General features: G+C 37.3%; 1 protein-coding gene across 7 annotated transcripts in view; it reads right to left on the reverse strand.

The window, feature by feature from the left end:
* MAPK10 (mitogen-activated protein kinase 10) overlaps nucleotides 1-25,893 on the reverse strand; it is a 430,726-nt gene that overhangs the window by 314,842 nt on the left and 89,991 nt on the right. For 2 of the 7 annotated variants that reach the window (XM_055111580.2, XM_003811245.7), the window contains exons 1-2: nucleotides 22,383-22,796; nucleotides 17,265-17,379 (exon numbers count right to left, since the gene is read on the reverse strand). The exons of 1 other annotated variant lie outside the window; for it this stretch is intronic. The gene's annotated coding sequence lies outside the window, so the exon portion shown is untranslated. Of the gene's footprint in view, nucleotides 1-17,264; nucleotides 17,380-20,370; nucleotides 20,504-20,940; nucleotides 21,057-22,382; nucleotides 22,798-25,893 lie in introns of those variants that run through there. 4 more of the 7 variants (XM_003811246.7, XM_008963620.5, XM_008963618.5 and 1 more) reach the window with 4 other exon arrangements.

Below are 25,893 nucleotides of genomic sequence, written 5' to 3' on the forward strand. Positions count from 1 at the left end.
GATAAGAGGTTGGTGGTCACCTTGATCAATAAGGAAGTGCTAATCACATATGAGTCAATTCAGATTAACTCCCCAGAAATTACTCTATATCCACATTTACGTGAGTGGATATGCAGAAGAAAGTATATAGTAAGTCTCTTTGTTTGGAGAATCGTAAAGGAGAAACTGCTTCACACTAAAAACAGAATGGGGAAATAGAAAGTGGTGAGAACTATGGGTCCTCAAAATGGTAGACATCTGCACCCACCATGATCAGATAATCCAGAGCAAGCTTGCAACCTAGGAGGAGGGACCATGGCAAATAGTCCTTGTATAAGTGCCTGGATCAAGAGCTGGAGTAGAGGACACAATTAATCTGCCATTGCCATTCCACATGCAGTAAAGAAAATGTTGCTTGCTAATTCCCTGGAGAACCCAAGAACCGATGTGCTGAGGCCAACTGAATATCACCCAGAATTCCCTACCAAGCACTCAAGGCTCCATTGATTTGCCCAGATAGATATGTCAAATATCCAGTACTATCAGACTGGTCATTTTTTCCTTATCAGATATGCTCTTACAATATACATTTGTCATTTTTCAGCTAATTGCTCAAATTCCAATTTCCTCCAATCCTATCCATCTACTTTCCTTAAGATATAATGGCAAGACATCTTCCTCTCTGCCTTCCTTGACTAAACTAATCTTCTCAGATTTCCTGTGGAAATTATAAAAATAATATCTTAGATTTGCAGAGAAGTTGAGAATCTACAGAGCACATTCACAGTAGTGTCCCCCCACTTCCCCTCCCACACACACACCTTCTTTCTGTGTCCTAACCGAAAATCTCAGACTGCCTTGACCATTTCGTGACCCGGCCAGACGCAGGTTTTTCCCAGCAGGCTTGAACCCAAACTGGGGCTTTGAACATTCCTAAGCACTAATAAAGGCATCTAGGTCGTTGTCCAAAACACTAAAAGAAACTGGCTCTAGCCCTGAGCTGAATTCCTGAAACCCTCATATGAACTCCCTACCCTTACCCACTTCTGCAGACAAACCTACGTGGAACACCCCTTTTGTCTTGTGTATCTCAAGGACTGCTGCAGCCCTCTGTAAGTTCGCCTAATAAGTGTTTTGGACAGATCACCCTGGCATTTGGGCTTCTTTCTTTGGAATCTCAACTGGCCCCATCTCAGGACAGTTTGGGGCATGCTCTTGTGGGGACTCCCATGCTCTGGGGGTGAGTCCAGCTTCAGATTCTGCATTCACATACTGACTTAGATAAATACACAGCAGTATACTATTTTATAGACACATGTTTTTCTTGTACTTGCAAGCCCTATAGCCTTTCCACGGCTTGCTCTTCCCAGTCCTAGTAGGGTTCACCCAGGAGTACACATGTTAATGAAGAAATAAAATTAGTTTATTATATTGAAAAGTACTCCCAGGGCATTTGTCATGATAACAACTGAGTTTATTTTGTTATTTCAGTGATGAAAGTGCTTGGTAATGATCCAAAGTAAACCAATCTTTTTCAAAGTTTTTAGTGTTTAGTGTTAACAACAAAATTTAGTGCCTAGTGTTGACAAAATTCCCTACCTGACACAGTATTAAAACGTTTTACATTCAATTCTCTCAAATACTCAGGTATGTACTACATGCCCATTTTGTAGATTAAAAAAAAAAACCCAAGTCTTAAAAATGCTAACTAATTTGCCCATATAAGCAGATTGAGAATCTGAATCTGCTCTGTTTGACTTGAAAGCAGAAGCCCTTAGGAATCACACTCTGCAGTCAGGCACTATTCTATTACACACAGTGTATCGGCAGGGCTGCAGTACAAGAGGTCATCCCAAATATCACCAGGGACATTCAGGGTCTAAAGCAAATGTGTACAACTTCCTGGGGCCTCAGGCAGAGTCATGCAGTGACTAAGGGAGGCATGCAGTGACTAAGGGAAGAAGAGGCTGAAGCTAAATAAGACTGGAAATATTCAAGTAAACCATGCTCCCACCTCATCCTCAAGATAAAACGAGCTTTTCTTGGGGAAAAAGGACTGAAGGCTTCACTTTCACACACACACCACTGAGGTTTCAGGTGTTTAAGAGGTTGCCTTACCTTCTTTTCTTCTTTAGTGCTACCTACTAATCTTCATTTGAACCAGATTTATCTGACCGTATTAATAGATTCAGGGTTTGAAAAAGGTCAGGACACAGTGAGAGCCTCAGTCATTAGCCTAACAGTCTAATTTTCTTTTCCAAATATATTCAACTATTTTCTTTATTGTTGTAGAGCATAATGGATAAATGCACAGATTTTGTTTCACCATTCTCTCACTGTAGGACCTTGGAAATGTTGCTTAACCTCTCTGTGCCTCAATTTACTCATCTGTAAAATAGGGATAACAATGGCACCTATCTCTTTGGAGATATTGCGAGGAATAAATGAGATAGTATATGTAACATACTTGAGATATTGCCGACCCAAAATAAGTTCTCCATAAGTATTTGCTATTATAATTATTATATAAGTCATGTGTCATAAGGATTATAAAAAATGATAGCTAATATTCAATGAGCAATTATGCTAAGTGCTTCCCATTTATTTCTCATATAAACCCTGGAAGGTAGATATTCTTACTGTACCAATTTACATGAAACAGAGGCTCAGAAATGTGAATCCACAAATTACCTAGGCAACAAATGATAGAGTTAGAACTCAAGCCTACCAATCTACTCCAGAATCAAGCTCTTAACTACTATATTATTTCAAGTAGGTAATGATACTTGCTAAAAGATACTAAAGTTTTGCTCTGTGCCAGGCATAGTTCTAATAACTTTACAACTCTTTCCTCAATTAATTATCACAACCACCTTATGGGATGGATGCTTTTATTGTTTTCAATATACAAAGGAGAAAACTGAGGGAACAGCATTAGATAACTTGGCCAAGATCACATATTGTATTAGTTCGTTTTCACTCTGCTATAAAGAACTACCAAAGACCAGATAATTTATGAAGAAAAGAGGTTTAATTGACTCACAGTTCATCAGGCTGCACAGAAGCATGGCTGGGAGGCCTCAGGAAACTTCCAGTCATGGCAGAAGGTGAAGGGGAAGCAAGTTCACCTTACCACGGCAATGCAGGAGAGAGAGGGCAAGGAGGGAAGTGCTACACTTTTAAACCATCAGATCTCATGGGAACTCACTCACTATCATAAGAACAGGATGGGGGAAATCCACCCCCATGATCTAATCATCTCCCACCATGTCCCTCCCTTGACACTTGGGGATTACAATTCATCATGAGATTTGGGTGGGGACACAGAGCCAAACCATATCACACATCTAGTATGTGGTTAAGGTAAGTATACCCCATACTAAAAAGTAAACAAAGCAGAGGTGCTAAATTTTCATCTCTGTGACCTAATACCAGATAGAGGATAACAATTTTCAAAAAGGAAACTCCCTTCTGGTATGTTCATCTAAACAGTTTCTAAGCCAGTGTGACTAAGAGAAAGACTCAATACTAGAATCATAAAAGAACTGATTAAATGCTAATATATTCTGTTTTGCCTTACTACTCAATCATTTTCCACCTCTACTAGCAGGCATTTTCAATAGTCATTTTTAATGTCCTATACGATTTGAATAGAATATAATTCACTATTAGCAAATATGGATCAATTTTTCACATGAAGCAAGACCATTGATTTCATTTGGTTCATGACCCAAGGAAGTCATGGACAACACAGGGAGAGATGGTGGCTGAGTATTCATTCTATGTAACTATGACACAAAGGAGAATCTGCCAATGATATACTTAGCCAAAACCCGCAGGAATTTACAGTCATGACTTAACAATACTAATGGATAACAATTGATAAGGTGTGAAACAGGATCACACACTAGTCCAATATACTCTTGAAGTCTTTGTGCAAATTAGAAAGATGAGCTTTGGTTTGCTGAGCATAACACAAACTTGGCTGTAGCTTCTGCACTCTAGACCAAGGGCTTGGTGTATGTTCCAAACAGATCTCAATGAATCTGAGACAATATGGGAAGGTATTTTTAGAAGTCTTAAGAGACATGATCAATAGCAAAAACAGAAACATACTGATATAGATCTTGAGAAAAGAATAAATACATGAGTCCAAAAAGGAAAATGGCAAGCCAATTTTCTTTACAGGACAATTGTGTGGGAGGACGGCAATGTGTCATAGGAAATCATACTTGTCAATGGTTAGGACAAACTTTTTAGATCCCTTATATTTATATCAGAATTAAGTACTTGACTTGCTGGAGAAAAAGCACAAGAGGAATATATGAAAGAGCAATGAATAAAATTTAAGATTTTTGTGGATATTTTAGAATGTTACTCTAGGTAATAAAAAGGTCATGATCAATTATGTTATCACAAAGTAACTACTAGAAGACAAATAATTAATTAACAAGGAATGGTAAAGGACCCCGATTAGGAAAAGAGAAGACATGATGACAATGGTAATAAAAATTGACCAAAAAAGAAAAAAAAAAAAAAAAAACACCTGGCAGCTACTGAGCACCTAATGCTATGAGCTTTACCTTCATTACCTTCACAATAACCTTATGGGAAAGCACCATTATTAGTACCATTTTACAGATGAGGAAACTGAAGTGTAAGAGGTTATGTGACTTAACCAGGATCTCATGTAAAATAATAGAACTTGGATTTACACCCAGGCAGTTTAACTCTGGAGTTTACCTACTTGACCAACAGACTATACAGCCATGGGTTAAACTGAAGAAAACAGCCAAAATTGACAAGAACACTGATGCAGGTAACTAGACACATCAAATGTTGTCCCATCTCCATTTGCATAGGGAAAAGTCAGAATAATGATGTCCCTGATAGCGATGGAATACATGACCAGAATAGAGTGATAAAAATAATGAGATACAATGAAATTCAAATACTGTTAAAATGACTTCTCTACTAAGCAGGAAAATAGTTTACAATAAGGAAGACTCAGAATAAACAAAATGGAATGAACTTCCATGCCTGGCTTCATCTTGCCTCTTTGGAATTGACTGAGAACAAGTTTGCTGTGTAGGCGTTTTGTGGTAATCACTTTACTATTATTAACAATGACAATAGTTCCAGGCAGTATTTCATATTTACATAGCAGCCTTCAACATAGGAGCAAAAGAACCTGGCAAACATTCTCATTTTTATTATTGATGGCTTAGATTAATAAAGTGCCTTCCTGTCAAAGAGCTCATTAATCCTTACACAGACTCCTGTGACACAAAAAGGCAAGCAATCCATTTCTACATTTTACATATGGAGAAACCAAAGCTCAAGGACCTGTGCATAATTGCTTAGCAAGACTGTAGCTGAGCCTAGAATGAAATCATAAAGAACCCAGTGTTTTCCTGCCCTTGAGTGAAACTCTATCTCATTTACAGCTTCTTACTCCAAATTATCTGAGACATTGGGGCCTTCTTTAACAATGAGACCCTCCTACTCAGATTTTTACTGCCTCTTGTTCAAGCTGGATTCCCTCTCTCTCCTTCCTTTTAACTGCTCATCCTGCCTCTCTTATCACTCTTCTTCAAACCAACATTACTGCCAGAATCATTTTCTTAAACCAGTTTAGAAAAAAAGGAGAGGTTCTTCATTGTCTATAGAAACAGACCCCAAATTCCTTCACAGATCATTCAGGGCCTCCCTCAGTCTGGCCCCAATCTATTTTCCTAGCCATGTCTCTGATGCCATGTCCCCTATGCATAAGCCACGCAAGCCTAAACTTCTGAACTCCAAACCCACTCTGCTCCTTGATCATTCTGTTCCCTCTTCCAGAAATTACCTTTCCAACTCCAGCACTATCAAAATATGTTCGCATTTCCACCCCAGTGCTGTCTTCCTCATGAAGCCCTCCTGACCTACCATCTGTAAAGGACTGCTTCCTCCAGCTCCTCCATGTTTAGTCTTATTTGTAACACTCACCACATTCTACCTAGGACTACAGGGACTTATGAAAGTACATCCCTCTTGTTAGAATGTTCTGTCACTGAGATTCCCAGAGTCAGGTTCTATGTCAGATTTTGTGACAGGTAATGGGTGAAAATGAGAAACATCCCTGCTTTTGTGAGGCTTATAGTCTGGCAGCCTTCCTCATTTATGGTACCTTATCTAAATAGCAAAACACTATTTTCTCGATTTTTTCAAGGGTGTTACATAATAGTGCCATGCTAGATGCATAAAAGAGACATTTATTCATTACATACAACAGATACTTTTTAGCAGTCGTTCTCAAAGTATAGTACACAGACCCCTGAGTGTCCCCAAGACCTTTTCATGTGGCCCCCAAATTAGTCAAAACTAATTCCAAATAATATGAAGACATGGTTCAACATTGTCACTCTCGTACTCTCACAGGTATATGGCAGTCTTCCAAAGGTGACTTGATGTATGGCATAACAAAAAATTGAAACAATAGGTAGATAGGAGAATTCAGCTGCCTTCTGTAAAAGCAGTCATTAAACAGATGGGCAAAAGTGTAAAACAAGGCCACTTTGTCACTAAATTATTTTTATTTCTTAAAAGTAGTTTTCATAAAAAGATAACATTATTTATGTTAACATGTAATGGGTTTACAATCGTTGATTTCTAAATAAATTACATAAATATTTACAATTTTATATTTTAATTTATAAAATGGTAAATACCAGTGGCTACAACAAAAATTCTTTAGGTTTCTCATTACCTTTCAAGAATATAAAGGGATCATGAGACTAAAACGTTTGAGAATTACTGCCTGAGGGCAGCGGGCTCATGTCTCTCTGCAGAACCTCATTTGAGAATGCCTGGGTAGAAGTTGAGTTTAGAGACAGGGTCTTGCTCTGTCACCCAGGCTGGAGTGCTTATCACAGTCACTGCAGCCTCAACCTCCAGGGCTCTAGGAATTCTACCCCCTCAGCTTCCCAAGTAGCTGGGACTATAGGCACATGTCACCACACTCCGCTAATTTTTTCGCAGAGTCAGTGTCTTGCTATATTGCCCAGGCTGGCCTCAAACTCCTGGGCTCAAGCAATCCTGCCTCAGCCTCCCAAAGAGCTGGGATTACAAGTGTGAGCCACTATGCCTGCTCTCAACTTCTATCAAAGAAACTATCCTACTGTGTGGGATTTATTCACAAGATTTTCTTCTTTCTCTCCCCACCTCCAAAGCCCCCTACTTTAATAGTGAGCTGCTTAGAAACAAAGTGAAATTTATCTTTGTTTCTGCAGCACCTGGTACAGAGTAAACAGTCAGTAAATATTCGTGGGAGGGAGGGAGGGAAGGAAGGGAGGGAGGGAAGGAAGGGAGGGAGGGAGGGAGGGAAGAAGTGAGGGAGTGAGGGAGGGAGAAAGGAAGGGAAGCAGGGAATATGAGGGGAGGGAGGAAGGAACTGTGTGATATTTAATCTTCCAAGACTCTACCACAGTAATCTGCCCATTGAAAATGTCTGTTAACTTCATGTAAATGTGTTTATATTGATATCATATCTAAAGTGACCAAGGCACCAATAGTTTCACCTGATATGTTAGAAAATCCCAGTAGAGTTTAGAAATCATTATTTCTAAAGGCAAATTTTAAAAGATTTCTCTTATAAGCAAATTAATAAACAAATATTTGTGCACACTAGTCTTTCAATAGCAAAGGATAATTTTGGGATAAAGAATGATGCAAACCTGGAAAATTGATGTAGTCAGTTTGGCTGGCTATGCATAAACTATCTATCTTCTTTATGTTTAGCACATCTTTAATAATTAGAAGTGACTTCTTATAGCTAAAATATCTTATTTATTGATTCAGAGTAAATAAGAATGGGCAGAATTAAGCTGAAGACAACAAAACGGGGAAAGTTAAAGCAAAACTGTGCATTAGCAAGTCCCTCTCTAATAGCCTTCTGAGCCCTCTCTTCCCCTCGTAGCTGCTTTGCATCCTCATGGAGTCCTTCACTAGCCAAGGCTTCCCTCACCAAGGTACCCTACTTGGATGAGACTGCTTAGGTATCATCTCATTCTTTAATTCAATCTGTGTGCAACTTAATCCACATAATTTTTACAATTAAAGAAATTTAGACACCATCTATTACAATTCTCTCATATACAGTTGAAGCTCAGCTTTGTCTTACCTTGAAATTATTCTTTGCTATTGAAGAACTGGTGTGCACAAATATTTGTTCATTGATTACTTATGAGAGAAATCTTTTAAAATTCACCTTTAGAAATCAGGATTTCTAAACTGTACTGAGATTTTCCAATATACTCGGTGAAACTATTGGTGTCTTAGTCACTTTAGAAATTAAGACTTGCCCAAGGGAATATTAATTCATGACATAGCTGGGATAAAAATCTAGCTTCAAGGGCTCTTCCTTTTCCAGAAACTATATGAATAAATCTTCTAAACTCGAACAAACACTCTGCTCTAGACCATTCTTGATTCCCTCTCCACATAAAAATCTTGAACAAAACACCCCGCTCTAGACAATTCTTGATTCCCTCTCCATATAAAAACTTTTCCTATATATTCCTGCAGTGTCCTGCTATTTTAATGCACCATATTTATTCAAATGTGGTTAGTACCTATGATCCAAAATCCATTACGACCAATTCACACCTTAATTCAAGTTAGTTTATCAGGTTAGCAAGCCAATCAATTTGCCTCATAACATTTCTGTTTGAATAGCAATGGTTGAAGTCTTCAACTAAAAGAACAGGTGGAAATTTTATACATGATATCAGGTTCAGAAGCAGAGATAGATGAAAACAGAATGTGTTTTGGTTCCTTAAATTATAACACAGAGTCAGACATCTATACAAAGGACCAAAACTACAATAAGTGCAATGAATGAGAGCTTATTGCCTGTGATGCTTCACTTTGTTAACCTGAACCCTGGTTGACAACAGGATAGTAGGATAGTCAAACAAACATATGACATGATATAAAGGTGTCACAAGCTATCTTCACCGGATTGATTCCAGGACAACCCCGGAGGATACCAAAATCCAAGGATGTTCAAACCCATTATATAAAATGGTAGTATCTGCATATAATTTACACACATCCTCCCATATACTTTGTCAACTCTGCATTACTTATAGTACCTAATGCAATGTAAATGCTATGTAAATAGTTATTATACTGTATTGTTTATAACAAGGGAAAAATGTCTGTGTGTGTTCAGTACAGACATAACCATCATAGGCCTAACTACATTTTCAAACCATGGTTGGTTAAATCTGCGGATGTGAAACTGCAGACACAGAGGGCTAACTATATTAGTCTGAAACTCACAAAAGATGAAATACAGTCATTCCTTGGTATATCCAGGACCTCAGGTCTCTAACCAAATCCACACATACTCAAGTCCAACAATCAGCCTTGTAGGAAAAGTCAGCCCTCCGTATCTGGAGGTTTCACATCCCAGGAATACTGTATTTTTAATCCAAGTTTGTTTGGAAAAAAAAAAAAAAACACATGTAAGTGGACCCACACAGTTTAAACACAGCTGTATAGCTTAAATTGTTTCCTACCCACTTTTTCACGTAGTTTTTGCTAAATATATTTTATTCAATCTTTTTGGCAGGGAATGCGTACAATATTATATATGTACTCATGTGTGTGCACACACACATGTCTTAATATAAAAGAGTATCTTTATTAAGATTTATATATATCTTAATAGACTAAACTCCAAAGTAGAATTGCATTCATTCTTAAGATTTATAAGTGACTTTCTGAAAGCAATACTATCAAGATTGTCCAGTCAAATTTGAAAGAGCTTAAAAGTCAGTCTCAGGATTTAAAGCACTAACAAACCACCTGGGCCCTCCAAAAGTACAAATAGAAAGAAAACTTTAAATTTATGGTATCTACAATGCAAATAATAAATTATCACATAAAATGAATGCTGTTAAACTATACACTAAATTTTTCAAGTCTTAACCTGAATAGCTTTGTTATGTTAACCAATTTTTCATTAAAATCTCATACTTTGATTTTAATACTAGTTCCTCTGATACTGGTTATCAAAACACAGAGAATTCTTTATGAAGAACCTAAAATTTTTGCAGACGCTTACTCAGTCTTCAAATAAACTCCAGGAAAATCCCGATTTCTATGAGAAAGCATTGAATTTGTGCTCCTGATCCGGCATCAAATTACTTGGGAACTCTCAAACAGTGACAGCCCCATCTTCCTAAGACACATAGCTACATGTTCTATCAATCAGTGGAGGAAAAAAGTTTGTAAAAATTTTATACAATACTAGAGTGTCTTAGTCCATTCAGGCTGCTATAACAAAATGCAATAAACTTGGCAGCTTATAAACAACAGAAATTTATTTCTCAGTTCTGGAGGCTGGTAAGTCCAAGATACAAATAGACCCGGTGTCTGCTGAGGTTTCGCTTTCTGGGTCATAGACAGTGCATTCTTGCTGTATCCTTACATGGTGGAAAATACTAGCTAGCTCTCTGGGGTCTCTTTTATAAGGACACTAATCCAAATCACCTCTGTTTTCATGACCTAATCACCTCTCAAAGGCCCCATCTCCTAATACCATCTCCTTGGGGTTAGGACTTCAACATAAGAATTTGGAGGGAACACAAAATTCAGAACATAGTCTGGGGCTACTTATATCAGTTTTACCAGGTTAAATACTCCTAAAGATTTAATTTCCCATCTTGGTAACTGCTGCAGCCATTGAGAAGCAAGACAGAACAGCACCACAGAATTAAACATTTCTGAATATTCTCTTATTCGTCTCATTTGTAAGGTATTTGATTCCACAAATCTGTTATGCTAATTTCTATTTCTCTTCACTTTGATTGTTCCTGTTACTATTCCTTGGAATTCTTATCCATATACTTACCTGGAATTCAAACCATATCAATATTTTAAGGCTCTATTTGGGTCCAATATTCATCTTTAACACTGCAAAGAATACAGCACAGTAATAAGCATATGCTCCAGAGTCAGAATCATGCACCACTAGCTGCATGACCTGTGGCATGTTACTAAATCGTCTGTGCCTTGTCTTCGCCTTTTGTAAAATAGGAATGTTCAGTAGTATTGCTGTCAGGCTCAAGTGAACTAGGACATGCAAAGCACTATGAACAGTGCTTGGCACGAAGTAGGCACTCTATAAATGTTAGCCACTATTGTAGTTCTTTATTATAACCCCCATTCTTCCTGTACTTCTCTGAACAACTATAGATTCATAAGTAATAGGGACCTTAGATCCTACAGTCATTTAGTTCAATCTCCCACACAAAGTAGTATCATCTCTAAAAAGCTCTTCATACTTGGTCAACCATGAAGATGGTTAAATACTTTCAGTGATGAAAACTTTACTACTTTTCAAAAAGCACAGGCTCAAACAGTTCTTATAATAAAAAAAAAAATTTATGTGCAGTACCTACTATCTACTCATTGGTCTCTTAGTTCTACCTTCAGTACAACTTACAAACAATCCTGCATCCTCTAGCCTCTTTCATATGAAAGCCCTTAAATATTGAAGACAGTTGCTTGGTAAGTTGCACTCTCTTCCACTCTCTAGCGCTGCCGCCCTCCGCCTCGATCTTTCCTCTTCATTTCTCTTCTCCGGGCAAAACACTATAATTTTTCTTGACTGTGCACCACAAGATATGTTTTCTATATCTTCACCATCCTCAACAAAATCTTCAGGACTCATTTCATTTTATGAAAGTCATTCCTAATAGAGGGCACTAAAAGCTACACATAATATTCCCAACAGGTTCTGAATAGTAAAAATGACAGAACAACAGTTTGTTTAGGAAAGTAAGGCAAATTTTGGAAAAATTTACTTAATAACAATCATCAAAAAACAATGCTGTTAAATGAGCAATTAAGTTAAATTTTTCTTCTGAGAGATTGGCAAACAACATAGGCTATTACCTAACCTATTTAAATAAGATTATGAACTCTCTGCCAGGCTGCCTTCCACATTGTATCCAGAGACAGAATTTGTGATGCCTTTGTGTAAACTGCTTTTGTCTCTATGGAAGTCTCTTTAGCTATGTGTTTTTTTCTTCATGTGTCTGTCTTTGTCCTGCTTCTGTTTCTTTCTGTATATCAATCTCTTTCTCATTCTTCTTTCTTTTTTCAATCATTCAATAAATATTTATGCAGTGCCTATCAAGTGTCAGGCGCTGTATTAGGTATAAGAAATTCAAAGATGAGTCTTGCTCAAAATACCCCCTGGCTAAGGTGGGAGGCAAAGCAGACACAAACAGATAATAAACAGATAATAAGATACTATGGTAATACAGTGAGGTAGATAATGCACAGGTTACTGTGAGAGCACCAAGAATGATTGAGTGCTGGATGAAAGGGATCTGAGAGGTTTCCAGGAGGAGATAGAATCTTATGAAATCTAAAGTGATTCTAAACAGTACTCTCAAACTTTAACATGTATTTAAATCCCCTAGGAATCTTGTGAAAATGCAGATTCTTAATCAGTGTGTCTGTCTGAGTAGTAGGACCTCAGATGCTGCATTTCTATCAGGCTCCAGGAGATGTCCATGCTGCTAGCCCCCAGACCATCATAGAGTCACAAACGTCTTAAAGGATGGAAAGGAGTAAGTAAGGGCTGTGCAGAGTGAATACAGGCAGTATAAACAGCATGAAGTAAATCACAGAGGTAGGAAACACCTGAGTAGATGTGATGAGACTGAAGCACACTGGTGTTTCCAGGCAATTTAAAAGGTCATGAGTATCTAAATTGGGGATGGATGGGAGTATGACATATCGTTTTTTGTTTTGTGTGTGTGTGAGACAGTCTTGCTCTGTCGCCCAGGTTGGAGTACAGTGGCGCAATCTCGATTCAATGCAACCTCTGCCTCCCAGGTTCAAGCGATTCTCCTGCCTCAGCCTCCTGAGTAGCTAGGATTACAGGTGCCCACCACCATGTCCAGATAATTTTTTTTTTTTTTGAGACAGAGTCTCACTCTGTCGCCCAGGCTGGAGTGCAGTGGCACGATCATGGCTCACTGCAACCTCTGCCTCCCAGGTTCAAGTGATTCTCCTGCCTCAGCCTCTCAAGTAGCTGGGACTACAGGAACCCGCCACCATGCCCAGCTAATTTTTTCTATTTTTAGTAGAGATGAGGTTTCACCGTGTTAGCCAGGATGGTCTTGATCTCCTGACCTCATGATCCGCCCGCCTCGGCCTCCCAAAGTGCTGGGATTACAGGCGTGAGCCACCACATCTGGCCAATTTTTGTTATTTTTAGTAGAGACAGGGTTTCACCATGTTGGCCAGGCTGGTCTCAAACTCCTGACCTCAGCTGATCCACCAGCCTTGACCTCCCAAAGTGCTGGGATTACAAAGGCTTGAGCCACCCACCTGGCCAGAAGTATGGCATGTCTTAAGGAAAAGAGAAGTTATTACATGGATGACAGAGTATATCGAAAATTCTTTAAGTAGGGCAATTATACGGTAACAACTGCAAATCAAATAACAAGTCTGGTGGCTTCACTGGTAGAATAATGGACAAGAAGATAGTATGCTAGGCTACTTAAATAAACCTGCCAAAGATGATGATGAGGACCTAAATTATGGCAGTAACAACAGATTTAGATGAAAAAGGACTTGTCTGAGAAATGGTTAGGAAATAGAATAGGTTGATTGTGTCATCACTCGTTAATTTAAAAACCAGGTGGTTGTTATTTCTTTGCATTTTTTTGCAGGCATCGTATCTATTCTTAACCTGACACTTAGAAACATGTGATCTTGGACAAGCCACTTACCCTCGTTAGCAGTTGCTTCCATATCTTTAAAAAAAAGTGAAGATTTGACCCAAATCAACAGTGTCATTGCTTTAAACCCTAAAATTTATGAGCCTGTGAACTAAATTCATCTCATTGAATTGTAGATTCACAAAATGTACTCTTAGTACCTATAATACCTGGACTTTATAAAATGAATTATTAGTACCTACCACAATATCTGTATTATATATATATATATATACACACGTGCAATATATATATGACAATGTATTGTACAATGTATGTACAAAGGATGACAATATATTACAACATTAGTCATACAATGTGTGTGTGTGTATATATATACAGTGTGTATATATACACATACACACACACACACACACACATTGTATGACAAATATTGAATCTACCTAGCCGACAGGTATTAAAACTTGAGACTTTTAAAATCCTTCCTCTTGTTTGCCCACCACATTCATTACCAAATCCAGTTGTTTGTTACATATGCCCTACTAGCAATTCTTTGGTTTATGCACTTATTTTTTTAACTGGATTCCTGCAATAGCACCTTACATGTTCTCCCTGGTTCCAACCAAATCCCCTTCCAAACACTGAGAAACTGAAGAATTCTGGAGTCAGAAAGACTTGGGCTTGAATGCTAAGTCCACTGTTCCTTAACTATGTGATTGTCAGCAAGTGATTTAACCTCTCCAAACCTTGGTTTCCTTACCTCTAAATTATAGGGATACTAGGAAGATGAACTGTTTGTAAAGTACTTACTATAGTGTCTATTACACAGTGAGAACTCAATAAGTGTTAGTTATCATTTTGAAAGACACATCTCAAAAAGATTTGAGCAGGTACTTCACAAAAGACGAAAATCAAATTACCAAAAAACAAAAAATGGAAAGATGCTCTTCTTCATTAGTAATCAGCAAAATGCAAATTAATACTTCTATGAGTACAATTATGTATCTACCTGATTAGCAAAATTTAAAAACTTGTAAATCAAGTGTTGCTGAGGATGCAGAGTTTCTCATATACTGCTGCTGGGAATGTAAATTGATGCAACTGATTGGGGAAAATATTTTGGAATTATTTAGTAAAATTAAAGGCACACATACCCAAAAACTCAGCAGTTCCTTCCCTTGCTATTTATCCTAGAAAACGGTAAATATCAGAATCTATGAGAACTAATATATATAAACATAAAAATGATATTATATTTATATTTATACTAGCATTAAGTAAAATAGATTTAATCCAAATGTTCAACAACAATAGACTAGATAAGTAAATATTGGCATATTGATACAGTAGAATACTATACAACAATTTACATGAATAAACTACATGCATGAACATGAAAGAATCTCACAATGTTAGCAGAATAATCAGGTGATTGAGAGTATACATGCTATAACTCCAAATACATGGAGCTGAAGCATAGGCAGAACTAAGATTCATAGCCTAGAGATGCACAGATAGATGGAAAACCTACAAAGAAAAGCAAGGTAATGTGCATGACAAAAGGTGGGATAGTAGCTAGCGGTTACCTATGGTGGGGAAGGAAAAGTATGTGATCTGAAAGGGACAAATAGGGGTTTGCTGGGAGTCTATTACATCATGTTTGATTTACTTGATTTGTTTTATGTTGTTTGATTTGTTTACATGATGTTTGATTTATAATTATTCTTTAACCAGTATTTGTTTTATACACTCTTCTATGTGTATGGTATATTTCAAAATTAAAAAATAAACTGATTATGTCAATCTCCTATTTAAAATCTTTCAAAAGCTCTTCACTTTGAAACAAAATCCAAACTCCTTAATTTTGTCTAAGAGATCCTTCATGGCACATGTCTTGTATCCCTCTTCAACTTTATCTCTGCCACTACCATTTCTGCTTCAGCATAGTAAATGATACCTAGTATTCCCACACAATCATGCTCTCTCAGGCTTCTGGGTCTGCTAAAAAATGTTCCCACTGTGCACTGCATCCTCCCTTCCTCTGGCTATCCTTTCACTGTGCTTAATAGTCCACCAAAAGATCCCTTCCTCTGGGAAGTCTTCCTTGACTAATCTCTACCACATCCGTGTTAGAGTCTCCTCTGATGCATTTCCTTTGGCACTCTAGACCTACCCATGTAATAGCACTTTATAAGTGCCACACTCTTTAGAACACAACTACCTCCATTAATAAGCACATTTTATTATAAGTACCACACTCTTTAGACTGAGGGCTCCTTTAAAGCAAGGACTGTCTTTTATCTGCCCCAAAAGCTAAACATGCTACCTACATCACAGATTCTCAATAAGAGTTTGATTAATGAATTAATATTCAGAATGGAGATAACATGGTATGCTTTCTACATCACTGGGAGTAACACATAATATATTAGGTTCAACCATATAAAATTGCCCTTATTTTAGGTCAAAAATAGTTTGTTATTGGCAATTGCATAAAATTATTTATAACACTCGTTGAATACATGTTAATTAAGCACAGTATAGTGATGCTATTAGATCTGCTTTCTCAATATAATGGTAGACGGATTGTTTTTTATGAATTGTTTTATAAATTCACTATATGAAATAACTCTAGGATTAATTTCATCAGTCTTCCGCAGTCATAGGCTATGCATTAATTCACAGGGCAGCCTACCTATCTACAGTTATATAAGCCACTAGGCAAATGAAAGAAAGATATTGATCACTAGCTCAAAATAGCTTCTTTTGGAGTCTTACAAGCACCACAGTCATACTCTAGTTCTCAAAGATGTTATTTGACAGATTATAACTTGTTCATCTCTGCTGGAATCTATTGATTATTGACTTTGGTGACTATGAAGCATCAAGTATTTGATTTAAAAAGACATTCTACCTGTGTGTGCTGATATTTTTATAAAGTAATAAGTTTTAAAGTCATTCCAACTAGGCAGAGCAATTGTATCTATTTTTAACATTGCTTTGTTAAGCAAAAGGATTTGTAGGCTAAAACGCCCATGAATTGAGTTTTATAAAACTGTGATTTCTCTTCTCTTATTTCAGAAGAGCTAAATGGTGTGTGTGTATGTGTGTGTGTGTGTGTGTGTGTGTGTTCCTGAAAGAAAACCATAATTTAGCTCAGAACCAATTTTTCTACTAAAGGAGATGAATCTGTAAAATATAGTACAATGTTGCAAATAATAAAAGTCACTTAAAAATAATGGTACCCAACTGTTACTCTGCCACATGAAAATGTTAATTGCAGGTATCATCCATGGTGGTAGTATCATGGTGTTATATGCTGCACCCATGCACCTCAAGACTTTTCACTACTGTATGTGGTATTAGTAGTACCACATCAACTATTAAACTTCTGTTCTATTGATTTTCACTTCTGTAGTCGAAATTATTTGGAGCAGTATTTCTCCAGCTCCATGTACAAAACCATATGCAATATTTAAATTGGCTATATAGATCCTAGTTTTCATGCTAAGGAATATTTTTAAACTGGCAACTCACCACAGCTTATATGGTTTCTCATCTATAGGAAACGGGTCTAATTCAACAGTTTCTTGCATAAGTTGCCATAGTGAAGATCTGAGATGGGCCTGCCGTTGGTGTTTCTCACACTAGCCTGAAAGCAAAGCCAAAAAACAGATGAGTTTGATTTTAAGATTTAAATTTGTATTTAGAAAACCAAAAAGCTGACATCAAAGACAGTTGGTTACTGGGTGGGTGAGTGCAGGCAGAGGAAAGAAAATATCTCAAGGTAATTATCTCTATTCATCATTTATTGCAACCACAAGAACTTTGATGTTATAATACCAGAACAACTATTTTAATATCTGAGCATAAACTAAATTAGTAATTCTTATTTCAGTTAATATATTTAGTCTTGTGATATGAATTTGGTTTTCTAATACAAGGCACCCCACTCATCCTCAACTGGGACAGCTCCACTGTTACATAGATTTACATATTCTGCTTTTCATACAAGATTTCATTGGAACAATGGTTACATAGGTACCAATAAAGGAGGAGAATTTTGAAAACCTCTGAAGTATGCAAAAGAAAGTAAACCTAAGCTGGAGCTCGTCTGAAGAGACCTGTATTTATGTTCTTCTAGTTACTAACCTACTTTTTCACCATTATAGCCTGTTACTTCCCAACATTATATTAGACAAGATTCTTCAGAATATGTGGCAGTCTGCAACATTCTACCCAATGTTGAACCATAAGTTTTTATTTCTAGTTTGGAAAATATGGTCATCATACCCAAAATAGGCTTCCTCTTTACCCCAAGTAAGAGTTTCTTTCCTGCCCAGGTGCTCACAATTACTCCTAGGACTACCACCCTCTCACTATCCCACCACCTCACCCCGACACCCCAGTGTAGCCCCATTGTCACCTACCATCACTTCAGAGGAGGTAAATTCCTTTCTCCTCTGAACTTCTATTGCATTCATTATCAAAACACTAATATGGGCCCTTGATTTTATACCATCTTTAATGTTATTTAGCCTCATCTTCCCAAATGAGTATAGGTTCCAAATGGCAAAAACTGTGTTACAGTTTCCCAATTTTTTCTACCATAGCACTTAGCAGAGAACTCAGTACATGAGAGATATTCATTCAATGAATATTTGGTGTGTCCCTATTGTGTGCCAAACAGAAAAAGTCAGTCCCTGATGGGGATTAAACCTTAGTAGAGAATACAGGTAATAGAAGAATAGGCAATTACTATATTATATAAATGCTGTGCTGGAGCTTCCGCCTACAAACACTGAATAAACATTGCCAAATAAACAGACCTAACCTAAGAGCTTCCCTTCACTATCAATGCTTTCAGATCCTATTTCCAATGTATAAGAAGAGGACAATTGCTTTAAGCAATCCATTTTCAGAAAGCACATAGGGCACTCAGGCAGGTTAACACAGACAAACAGGAGTCAGTTTTATTTCTATGAAGACAAGTCACTAAGATGAATTTCTAGAACTTTAAAGTCACTGCTGTTTTTGTTTTTGTTTTTCTTCACACACACACACACACACACACACACGTGTACAAACACAAGGTAGTGAAAATCCTGTTTATTACTGTGCAGGTCACTGCAAATGCCCAATTGCCTTATAGGGAAGCTTTGCCTTAAACCTGCACACCACGCAGGGTTTTAGAGCAGCTGTGGTTAGGGATGCTTCTCAGGAGACTGTATTCATTTCTTTTTCCATTGAAAACTTCAATTTTCATTCCTACTAGCATTATTTCCATAAGCCTCAAGGATTTTACATCTCATAGTCACCAGAGATAAGAACTATAAGAAAAGCCATAGTGGCTTGATATGGATCCAAAACATCAAATAAACTAGAAAATCCTTTACCAGAAATAGTATATGTGTGAGGTCTACTTTTTAAACCTAAAATGTTTATATTTAGTGATTTTCAATATTACCTGATGTCTCCTCTTAAGAGTTTCTACCAAGATTCACAATAAGAAATACAGCTTCTCCCTATTAAATACAGAAAACAAAAGATATGCAAAACACAGTTTTTGTATTTTCCCCTTCTTTGCCTTGATCGGTTCATGAGGATAAAATGTACTCAAACTGAAAAATCTTGAGTCAAAACCTTACAACTTCGCTATGCAAACACGTACAGGTTTCTGAAAAGATGGGCTCCAATTCTAAGTTACATTTTTTAAACAATCAATATGCAGCATGATCTTTTTATCTGAATCAGCAGTACAGCGTCTCATCTCAGGCTTATGTAATGCAATAAATATATCCAATATGCCAAAGAAGCAAATGGACTCTGTTCTTCTTTACCAGTAAGCATCTCCCCTACTAGTCTATAGGCCCAACTTTTTCCACAAGTCCTTGGTCCTCAGAAGAAGGTGCAATAATAGATGCATGTGTGGTAGGAGGAAGGCACTCAGCAGTCCTGCAGCAAATAGAGCATTGTACTCCATTCTTGTCACTACTGGACACTTCCGTGCCTCTTTCTGCATGATTGTTGCAATGTCCAACCAAAAGCTTAAAAGAGACTGTAAGAGGAAATAGAAAGGGCAATGAAGAAAGAATTTAAGACAACAATGTGTTTGCTTCTCATTCTAATTGAAGGAAGTCTCTCTTGCTTTGAGTCCTTTATTCTGATAAGCAACCAAGCAATCATTCGATTTGAACACACCAATTCCACTGAAAGTCCTCTGGCTACAAATGTGACCTGAGGCCAGAACTAGAGCACGAAGGGAGAACATCTATCCCCATATTTAACAAACAAGTAAATACCCAATTTGTCTTTAGCTTTTAGTATCAGTATAAAAAGAATTTATAACTAGGCTTACATCCAAAGAAACAGATTCATTTACATGAAACCACAATAAAACCTTAAAAATATATTTATGCCTTTAAACATGGGAGGTTTTTCTAGATTACTTAGGTTGGGCAAATTTGTTTTGCTTATGATATTCCTGTAGGATATCCTAACAAGGAAAATCTTATTAATTTTCCTATAAACTTAAAATATTTACATTTTATAGCATTGACAATAAATTATCAGTTCATTCTAACCTTAGAATATATAGACCATGTACTATGAAACCATTAAATACTAATAGCTGCAGACATACCAGACAATGACAGCAAAAACACACTCAGCCCCTCTGGGATCTGTTCATAAACATCCCCTTCCAGCATGGCAAACACACTCCTCTCAACAGCAGATGCTGTTCTGGGGCGAGCAGGCAGGAAGCTGGAGGCAGCTGATTTTCCCACTCTACATATAATTTCTTACTGCCTCATTATCCAGAATCGTTTTACTGAAACTGTGAGGATTTTTTAAGAACAGGAGCCCCTCAAATTAAAGACACTTTGCAACAGCAGAGGAATGACAGGCAAATGAGGAAGCATGAAGACTCTCTAATATTTAAGGTCACACCACCTTTGTCATCTGATTTTCTAGTCCCATTGTAGGGGAGAGAAAACCCAGTTTGCTCCACATAAGAAAATAAGCTAATCCAATACTTTATGTCAATTTTAAGAGTGTGATCAAGGTAGAGAAGGAAATACATACCAGAGGCAGCCAAACCGCTACATCCAAAGCATCCAACTCCTAAAATCTAATGGTTCTGAAGTGGAGTCAGAAGCTTGTGATATACTTATATATTTATTTGTTATATATTTGTAACATATATGCTCACCTAAAGTAGAAAATTCACAGAAGCTTCTCTGAGAGAAATGGTCCTTACTGCAACTATTTTAAATATGTTGATAAGCATTCTGTGTTATCTTCCAGGGTCCGACAACTAGCAGATGAGGGATAGAAGGAGATATTGGATGTTGTACTGGCAATGCCTGGTGCACTTACACTCGTTTTCCTTCCACCTGAACTGTGGTCTATCCCATATGACTTAGCCTGCTTCCTTGCAGTTTGTTCATAAAAGTTATCATCAACATGGCCAGAAGCAGGCAGGGCTGCTGTACAGACACTGTCAGGCTCTGCACCAAAGGCAGCCCATGTAAACAACCTTGTGATTGCTTCAGAGCCTACTGCTGTGGGATAAGCCATTCTTTTTCTGTGGCTAAATTGCAGTACCCTGGGAAGTTATCTGTTTAAGGGGGTAAAAGCAGAGACTAGGTCTCTAGATTTAAATGTTGGGGGAGGGTGAGAAAAATATATGGATAGATAGTTTTCTTGTAATATCTATAGCCTGATTTACTTACAGATTTTCCAGTAAATTACATTTACTTTGTTGAAGGCACAAATACATAGATTCTAACAAATATACTGCCATACTTATTTCTGATTTTTTTTTTTCAAAAGAGCTCTGACATTTGTAGGGGACACAGTATCCCAGCACAGAATACCTGGGAATCTTGCCATGAAAAAAAGAAAGCTGCCTGCTGTGACTAGGAGATCACTTTCTTAAAGGGACCCCTTACCTATTTGACTGCAGTGCCAATGTTTCCTCTTATCTCTAACCTGACCCCTGTTCTGTGTTCCTCTCCCCAGCTCAGATTTAGCCTAGAGTTGCTCTGCAAGAGTAACGCCAATAGTTTTATACCTAATATATATACTGTTCCTTAGTAAAATACATCTTAAAATATTTAAATTATACTTCTCACAAAAGTAAACATAAATACATACTAAAAGACATTATTTTTAATGTTTTATGGAACCCATCACATTTTTCAGATATGGAACTAAGGTCAGCACTTCTAACAAGCACAGCTGTCTGGTGTTTTTTTTTTCCTCTCTCTCTCTCCCTGAGTGTGTGTGTGTGTGTGTGTGTGTGTGTGTGTCTCTCTCTCTCTCTCTCTCTCTCTCTCCCTTCCCTTCTGTAGCCCTGCATTGGTCTAAAAACCCCTGGTCACAATAAGAATGCTCCCTCCCTCCCTCTGCTACCCCTCACTCCAAACGGAAAGGTTTCAACACGCCCAAGTCTGGAAAGAGATGTTCTGCACAGAGGGAAAAACTGGTAGCTTCTTGCCTCAAAGCTAGTTCACTTGATTAACCTGCTTTCCACCCCACCTCTCTCGTCTCTTCCATACTCCCTCTCCCGCCCCACCAGGAGCAATCAATAGACATCACCCCACCCTCCAAAAACAGGTTAGAACCCAGAACGAGCAAAGAGCCACCTACCATTCTGTGCCTGAGAACTACGATCCTGATCCGGCAGTGTTTGCCCCAGAAATCTTCCCTACTTGTTTTTCATTAACCACATTCCAGACTAACATGGAAGAGATTCTTTGGAGATATGGAGATTGTTTAAAATTAACGATGGACAGGTGATTTCCAAGAAAACCCAATCTTAAACTCACTCAAGCCCCTAGGAATTGAGGGGTGAGGACAAAAAAGGAAATTTGTAAAAATGAAAAAAGAAAAGAAAAAGGTAAGCATATAGCAAGCACCACCCACCCCCATAAAAATAAAAAGTGAAGGGGAGGTTAAAGAAAATAGAAGAAGAGTGGCTTGCTGAATCACCCTCTTTCACTGCCTGGAAACCATTGTGCAGCGTGATGCTGCCTGTACCATTGTGGAACCTACCAGAGGAGACGGACAGAGGGCTTGGGGAATGGGGTTGCTATGGCAACCGAAAGGAGCACACATGACGTCAAAGCCCAGAGAGGTCTAGGGAGGGGGATGAGGGGGAAACAGAAAGAGGAAGAGTCTATGTGCAGCTACAGCTACTGTGTTTTCCGGTGAAATGAGGACCAGGCAAATGTAAAGGAATAAGGTTCGTCGGCAGCCAACATCAGCAACTACGACATCAAGGCAGCCAGCCTGCACAACCTGAAGAAAAGATCCATTCGATGCAGTTCTGGCCCTTTGCACAGCAGCACGGAGGAACAAATACCAGCAGAGCAAAACACCACTGGAAATGCAACCTCTGCTTTTCAACTATCTCTTGCAGTATCTCTAAACGTCAAACAAGTAAGAGATGGTAATAACCTCAGAGGAGAAGCAGGCATTTGAGTGTCGCCTGAACCCCGAGGTCATCTGCACAGCACTATTCCTCTTCTCTGTTTCCTTGTTTTTGTAAAAATCCTGAATAAATATCCACTAAACCAAACTCAACAGACTAATACTTAGGTTGCAATCTGAGTGTACAAAGAAAATACTGATTAATTTGAGTTAACACATCAGAATTCTTTTTGTTTTTTTAATTGCAGATAATTTTCTAGAGAACTGATGCAAATTGTACTGTTACTATTTGGGGCAAATATCGCAATTTTATTTCAGTAATTTGCTCTGCCTTTAACTGTTATAGGGTATTTTTAAAGTCTCCAAACAGTTTTACTATCCATAAATAATAGTTTCTTAGAATGACAACAGTTGACTACTTGCACTATAAAAAAAAATTAGGTTTACCAAATTTGTTTTACCTTTTTTATGTAAGAAAAATTTTCAATACAAATTTCGCTTAAACCAACTCCAGCCTTTGGACTTCTCAAATTACGTAATCTAATTCAATTCCTTTTTTGCTTACACTCTTTTGAGGTGGGTTTCTGTTTATTGCTACCAAGTAGTGCTGAGTTGTAAATGATTCCACATTATGTTTTAGAACTAGCATACTTATATGAATATGAAGCTTCTTCCATATGTTACCAGAAAGATACAACATGCAAAAGATGCAAACTCAGCAGTATTGTAGACACTGAAACACGTCATAAAGCTGTAAGAAACGCATAAGGTTTTGTTGTCTTTGTTGTTGCTGCTGTTGTTTTATTTGGGGAGAAAATTTAGAAAAAGAAAGGCTTGAGTGAGTTGTATGTCACTGTAGTTCATTGGATAAGTGTTTGGATGTCCCTTTACTGTAATTTCAATTTCAACAAGAATCAATCAAGACTATCTTCTAGACTTCTCAATGGGCCTACCTGCAAGATAACTATCTCATGCAAAAATATGGATTGATAGCCAAACAACTTTATAACACAAAATAATTGGCATTCTGGCTTTTGAGGTATTATATACTAAGTTTGGACATCAAAAGTCAATTCCCCAATCCCATGGAAATTAAATCAGTTTGTCAAAGAGATGTCTGCATTCCCATATTTATTGCAGCACTATTCTAATAGCCATGGAAACAACTTAAGTGTCCATCAACAGATGAATGTATATATATTATGCATACCACACACAAACACACATACACACACACACACACATGCTGGGATACTATTCAGACTTATAAGAACAGGAAATTCTGTCATTTGCAACAACATAGATGAACCTAGAGGACATTATGCTAAGTGAAATAAGCCAGGCACAGTGAGACAAATACCATATAATCTCACTTATATGTGAAATTTTAAAAAGGACAAACTTGTAAAACTAGAAAGTAGAATGGTGGTTACCAGTGGCTGGAGGACGGAAAGGTGGACAGGGAAAGGGGGGACATTGGTTAATAGGTACAAAGTTTCAGTTAGAAAGGAGAAATAAGTTCTGGTGTACTATTGCACAGCACAGTGACTATAGTTAATAATAATGTTGCCTATTTCAAAATAGCTAAAAGAGAGGATTTCAAAAGTTCTTACTACAAAGAAATGATAAATATTTGAGGTGACAGATAATGAGCCTGATTTGATCATTCTACAATGCATACATGTATCAAAACATCACATTATACCCCATAAATATATACAATTATTGTCAATTACAAATAAAATAAAACAATTTTTCAAAAGTGAATGTCCAGTAACGTAACATGAATGAGGAAAAAAGGAACGCCATCTCTTACCTTACATTGTGAACACAAATATTTATTCAAGATGAATTGTACACCTCAACATAAAAGCTAAAATATATAACACTATTAAAATATAATATAACTTTTTTTAAAGATGGCTTTCTGACCTTGCGGTAGGCAAAGATTTCTTAGGATACAGAAAGCACTTACCATAAAAAAAAAAAAGAGACTTCATCAAAATTAAAAGCTTCCACTTATCCTAAGTCACCATCAAGAAAATGAATAGGCAAGCCAGAGTCTAGATGATACATATATCTGAATACTCTTGATAGCCGAAAATATTCTGATACACACAAATCCTAGATTATAGAAAACATGTCCTACAATTCAATAATAAACATGAACAAACAATTTTGTTTAATGGGCAAAAGACTCTGACAGGCATTTGACAAAGGAAAATTTATAAATGGCCAATAAGCATATGAAAAAGTATTATATATCACTAGTCAGCAGAAATATACAAATTAAAACCAAAGTGAGATACCATTTCATGCCCACAAAAGTGACTAAAATTAAAAAGACTAACATCATCACATATTGACGAGGACATGGAAAACCAGAACTCTCCTACATATATTGGTAGGAGTACAAAATGTTAAAACTACCTTGGGAAATTTTGGTACTTTTTATAATTATAAACCTACACCCAAAGTATGGCTCAACACTCCTATTTATAAGGATTCACCCAAGACAATGGAAACCTACGTCTACCCAAAAAAAGTTGGACATAAATGTTTATGCTAGCTTTGCTTATAATAAGCAAAAGCAGGAACAACTCCAAATATATCAACTAGACAGCAGATAATTATGATATACAGTCAGCCCTCCATGTTCATGGGTTCCACATCTGTAGATTCAAAAACTGAAGATCAAAAATATTAGGGGAAAAGGAATAAAAGATAA

The sequence above is a fragment of the Pan paniscus genome, chromosome 3 (genome assembly GCF_029289425.2).
Source record: "Pan paniscus chromosome 3, NHGRI_mPanPan1-v2.0_pri, whole genome shotgun sequence".
In the NCBI taxonomy this organism is placed as follows: domain Eukaryota; kingdom Metazoa; phylum Chordata; class Mammalia; order Primates; family Hominidae; genus Pan; species Pan paniscus.